The sequence below is a fragment of the Juglans regia genome, chromosome 7 (assembly GCF_001411555.2).
Source record: "Juglans regia cultivar Chandler chromosome 7, Walnut 2.0, whole genome shotgun sequence".
In the NCBI taxonomy this organism is placed as follows: Eukaryota; Viridiplantae; Streptophyta; class Magnoliopsida; order Fagales; family Juglandaceae; genus Juglans; species Juglans regia.
The window spans coordinates 22,199,295-22,205,603 of record NC_049907.1 but is presented as its reverse complement, the minus strand read 5'-3'; the positions used below and the strand labels follow the sequence as shown (position 1 = coordinate 22,205,603).

The window sequence follows — 6,309 nt, the reverse complement described above, 5'->3', positions numbered from 1 at the left end:
GCTCCTCACTATCAATCATGTGTCTACTCATGATCAACTAGCAGATGCACCCACTAAAACTCTTGCACGATTACAGTTTCAGACCTTGCGCTCCAAGATTGGTGTCACCAATGGCACCTCTATCTTGCGAGGGTGTGTAACAGAGAATGCAAATCTCCCAAGATAGTCTCTGTGATTTCAGTTCCTTTACTTGTATGGAATGTATTATATATCAGCTAGCTGTACAACATGATCATCTCCTTGATCTTAGTCTCTGACTTGTTTATACATTGTACAAAAATTGTAATGCAATATAGTGAATTCTTTCATACCTTCACACAAGTGTGTAACCCTTATACCAATGAGCCACTGCTTATCCCCTCCACCTCACAATCACAGGAAATCAACCACTACCAAGCTCTTCCACGCGAGCCACTTAGTTTCTCCACACAGCAACCCCACGCGACAAGCCCCTTTCATGACCTCAACTGCAGTAGCAAGCTGTTACCATTGAGAACGTTCGCCTATATGAGAAGTTCAGCAACCGCATGCAACTATTGCACCACATCTGGCCACCATCACCTTGCCATCAACGTTCGCCAGTTTCACCAAAATTGTATGCTTAGCCATCTTAGGCCAGCCCCTAGTTTTGGAAACCACCCAACCCGTGTACACCCACCCATTGCCACCCTACACCGCAAGTCAACCACGCAGGAGAACCACCCATGGTTGCTGGGAATCCCACCGTGAGCCTCTACCTTTACAAACAACCAACACTACCTAGCCCCAGTTCTAACCACCGAAACCCAGTTCCTCCAAGCATCAATGCCAATGACATGCCCTATTTTCCTCAACAAGAACAAAGCAAGTTGCTGCCCCTCAGACCCAACACTTCCCCCGCACTCCACCAACCCTCACAAAAAACACCACTACCGAGGCTAGCATCGCCCCGATCCACCAAAAATAGACAACCGTGTGTATGGCGCTGGTAACTCGTAAAATGCAACACTATAAGTCCCTTTGTTCCTTAGTTAGCTCTCTCTCTCTCTCTCTCTTCATGTTCTGCAGTCCTGGAAAGCAGTCACCAGCCCTCGCCGAAAACTACAACGACAAGCCACGTCGCATGACTGCCTCATAAGTGCACCTTGCCTCTCCAATGGTTGGCACGTCTGTGATTTAATCCCATAGATAGCATGTTATGTAAATACCCTTCTAATAAGTGTTGACCGTATGATTAATATATTATGATGTGATTGTGATGAAACAAGATAAATTAGGTGTTCGAAGGTGGAAAATAATTCAGATTTTATGTATTAGTCGGAGATATTTTAATAGATATCGATTATTTTGGAGTGAAGATATTTTTAAGGTTTCGAGAATTTTAGATTTTTAGGTTAAATAGGTTATTTAAAATATGCTTTTAATTAGAGAGTTAAGTAGGTTGCGTGTCTATTTTATAAGAAACAGTTGAAATTCATGTGGCATTGTTGTAAGAAAATTTAGAAAAGTTGAAGAGTCAAGGTAAGTAGGGTTCCTATACTAGACTTTGCATAAAAAAATGATTAAAAATAATTTTATGAAAATGTGCATGATATGTTTTGAAAAGAAATTTCAAACAACCTCACGTATTTGTTGTGCATTACTAATGAAATCTGTATGAAAGAAAAGAATATTTTTGTCATGACTGGTGTAGACATGAGTAAATTTTTAGTATTCTGATCTTGAACTGTGAAAAAAGAGTGAATATGAAATCTGAAAAATTGTGCATGTGATGTGAAAATGCTCTAAATTTATTTTTGGAATATGTGAAATGATCTGAATCTGTTTAGTACTCTGTTTTGATACGATGTGACATTTGAAAACTTTTGGCATGACTTTCTAATTCTGTATTTGTATCTTATTATTTTATGTTTCTGATCTGTTCCATTAAGGCTCTGTCATGAGTATAATAGTGGTATACGACCCGGTCACGGGTGATAATAGTGGTATATGACATTTCCATGGGTGATGACAGTGGTACACGGCCCTGCCACAGGTGATAATAGTGGTATACAACCCAGTCACGGGTATAATAGTTGTATACGGTCCTACCACAGGTGATAATAATGTTATATGGCTCTGCCACGGATATAATAGTGATATGCAACCCTGCCATAGGTATAATAATAATATACAACCCCATCACGGGTATAATGGTGATTTATAACCCTAGTATGGGGTTAAATATGGTATCTGTCCCGATGTGATGCTCTGATACGACATGAAGATACTGTCTCAGATTATACTATGCCAAATATTTTTGAATAAGAATGTTTCTGAAACTTTCACTTTGATATTTTGACAAATGTTCACATTCTGCATTTTGAAAAAATGTTTTGTTTTGCATTCTAAACTCTATAAATGTTCATGTTTACATAATAGCATATGTTCTCTACTTACTGAGTCGTTGATAACTCACCCCCTTATCTCCACAATATATTTTAGAGAATTTAAATTTTTCAACTGATGATCAAGTTTATAGAGCATGGGTGAGATGATCAAGGTTTTATCGTGTTCTAATGACTTGATATTTTGGGAGGTTAATTATATTGAGGTAGCTGGTTTGAAACAATAATTTTTATATGGCATCGAGAATATGGAGTCATAAATATATTGTTGGAGTGTGAGTTTAAGTGACGGGAATTAACTCTTCGCCCCCTACCCCGCCCCCCGCTCAACTCAATGACCCATTGGGTCTATAAAAAATATTTGTTTTAGACCCAAATTATAATATAATTTAAATTATAAATTAAAATTTATAATTAAAAAATATAGAAACTCATTAGAGTTGTATTCTGGATTGTCTTGACCTCCTAGGTCTACCTTTATATAGGAGGCCAAAGTAATACAATAATCAAACTTAAACAATGTGAGACTTACTATTATGGGATGGGTGCAGAGCGGGGTGCGGGGAGTGGCCCGGCTAGGGTCAGCCTTCCCCCGCCCCAACTAATGGTCTACCATGCAGGCTTGGCGAACGGGAGTGGACCCCCACTGCCCACCCCTACCTATGGGACCGGGGCGTTACAATTGGTATCAGAGTCATGTTTGAGATTTTACAAACTTTATTGGTTGAGTTTTGGAAATCTGAGATTTGGGAATTTTGCATACTTGAAAGATGATTTTGATGGGATCTGAGGTCTTAAATTTTGTAGATTTTAAGAAATGATTTTCTTGACATTTGGAGTTTTAGATCTTGTAGGCTTACCTTGTGGGCTGTAGAAAATGAATTTTTATAAGACTTAAGGTTTAGATTTTGAAGGTGTACATAAGCACAATCGAAAGCCGGGTTTAAGGTTTTATAGGCTTTAATAGATGAGGTTTTGGATTTTTGAAGACTATTAAATAATTTCATATTTTAATGTTAGAATTCTTCATACATCAAGAGATAATTCTATTAATATTTAAGTTTGAGATTCTGCAAACATCAATATAAGGGTTTTAGATTTTGAGGATTTTAGGAAATAATTTTTAGATTTGATGTTTGGGAGACTGAGAGATCTAAGGTTTTAGAATTTTACGGCGTTAAGAAAAGATTTTGGATAAAGGTCAAGTTTTAGCTAGGATATGTGTACTTTTATCTCAACAATATTTTTTATATAATTTTAATTTTTCAGTAAAAAATCAAGATTATAGAGAATGGGTGAGACAATTACTTTAGATCTCAACTCAAATTAATTATTTTGATTTTCCTTCTTTATTTTTAAATTTTAGTTTTGAAAGCAAACTAAGTCTCAGTGCATATACGTTTTTTTTCTTTCTTTCTTTTTATTTTTTATTTTTTTATTTTTTATTTTTTTGGAATTGCAAATTTGTGAAGGAAGAAAGAATCATCAGATATCCAAAACGAAAGGCATTCATAAGCTTGCTCGATACTTGAGAAATCTCGTCCTCGATCTTCAGATTCTTGCTTTTACAGAATCTCTCTCAATGTTCACTCCCAATCTCACGTATTCATCCTCCGTCTCCACAGTCACTTTCTCCCAATCCGACCATCAATACCCTATAAATGCCTCTCTACTTCTCAATCCAAATCTTCTCAACAGAACTCCACATCAAAGAAGCCTATCCCACGTATCGGCTTCCCTCACCACTCCGTTCGCCCGTCTGGGAACCGAAGTTTCCAACTTAGCAAAATCCACGGCTACCCGGTTGGCCTTTCTTTTCAGATTCAAAGTTCAACCACCAAGATTGGCAATTCGAGCAGTCTCTCTGCAAAACCTTGTGAGCTTTCTTCAAAACCCAGATCCCAAGTCTCCAGAGCAGCATCAGAAGCCAATTCTGGAGGTGAAAGTGCTGCCTCCGACCCCAAGACCAATAACAAGACCCTGCGGCTAGGACTTGTGTTTGGTCTATGGTACTTTCAGAACATTGTCTTCAACATCTACAACAAGAAAGTACTGAATCTTTTTCCATTCCCATGGCTTCTTGCCTCGTTTCAACTCTTTGTCGGGTCTGTCTGTATGTTCATGCTCTGGTCTTTAAAGCTCCAGCCTCACCCAAAGATTTCAAAGCCATTCCTCATTGCCCTTCTCGGACCTACACTTTTCCACACCATAGGCCACATCTCAGCCTGTATTTCATTCTCTATGTTAGCTATTTCTTTCACCCATGTCATTTAATCCTCGGAGCCTGTATTCTCGGTCGTGGTCTCGTCTTTCCTTGGCAATACGTACCCTTTCCAGGTCTGGCTCTCAATCCTCCCTATTATTCTTGGTTGCGCCTTAGCTACCATTACCGAAGTGTCTTTCAATTTCCAAGGGTTGTGGGATGCTTTGATTAGCAATGTTGGGTTTGTATTGAGGAACATCTATTCGAAACGCAGCTTGCAATGCTTCAAGGAGGTTAATGGGCTGAATTTGTATGGTTGGATAACTATTATTTCGTTGTTGTATCTATTTCCAGTCGTAATCTTTGTTGAAGGGTCAAGCAATTCAAGCCATAGGCAAACCATCTATATTTTACATATGGGTTTTGTTGTCTGGTGTCTTTTACCATCTCTATAACCAATCTTCTTACCAAGCATTAGAAGAAATCAACCCCTTGACATTCTCTGTTGGGAACATAATGAAACGGGTGGTGGTGATTGTATTTACTGTTTTGGTGTTCAGGAATCCGGTTAGGCCTATGAATGCACTTGGATCCGCCATTGCCATATTTGGGACGTTCTTGTATTCTCAGGTAACAGCAGCTTCAAAGAAGAGTGGAGGTGAAAAGGAGGATTGAAAGGAATCCTGATGGTCTTTTCCTCCACCCCCCGCACACAATATCTTGTCAGTGTTCCTATTGTAAATGTGTGAATTACTAACTAGCTTGAGTCGATCTCTAAACAAATTACCTGCAATTATGTTTAGTTTTTGGAGGAGAGAATTGGAAAACAGAGTGTGATGTGTGTGGTCTCCTAAAATATTTTCTTGAATACAATAGTTAGGAAGGCTTTTTCTTGCTTTCTTAGTGATAAGTAATCACAATTTCAGAACTTGTATTACATTTTAAAAGTTGACTAGAAAATAGATTGAGAGATCAATGTCTAAGATAGGCCTTTTCATCTCCCAATTTAACTACTTAACTCTTAAAAAAAAAAAGTGCAAGTCCCATGTAAGCCTATGCACTTCCTTTGAGAAAAATGGATAAATCTAAGATCCACAAAAAAAAAAAAAATTATATTTTAGTAGTTGACTTAAGTTTTTTTTTCAAAGGGAGTGACTGGCTAGCATATTCTAAAATTGTATGTAGCATTGCTCTTTTTTAAATGTATAGTCAACGGGTGTGATTAAAAAATATGATAAAATCTTTGTAGAAAAATAATATTTCTCTAACCATTAACCAATACTTTGTGATCTACTAGAACTTTCATTTTAGAGACTCTGACTCAAATTATTAGAACATTGGCATTGGATTGGTAATCCCAATCTTCAAAATTTGAAGAATATGATAACCAGTTCCTCATGGTCTATAAATAGAGACCATTTGTGCACGATTAATACACGTTGCATCACTGCACAGAGCTTCACACCGCCATTGCTGGTGAGTCAGCTACTCTCTCTCTCTCCCTCCCTCCTTTGCCAACATCCTTTTTTGTCGTTGTGATCCCGTAGCAGCTTTGCCACGCTTATTATTAAGCACACGATAGTTCTTATTAGCATCGCACTGTTTTATTTCCCCCTCTCTCTCTCTCTCTCTCTATCTCTCTCTTTTTGTGTGCCGAGGCAAACACATTAACTTGGGTACCGATTCCAATCATGTTCAAGCTAGGTAATGTACAAAATGACTTTGTTTTATTAATCTCAA

The 6,309-nt window shown here is 37.9% G+C and overlaps 1 pseudogene; it reads left to right on the top strand.

The window, feature by feature from the left end:
• Nucleotides 1-3,847: 3,847 nt before the first annotated feature.
• Nucleotides 3,848-5,650, top strand: LOC118349066 (annotated as a pseudogene).
• Nucleotides 5,651-6,309: the final 659 nt, after the last annotated feature.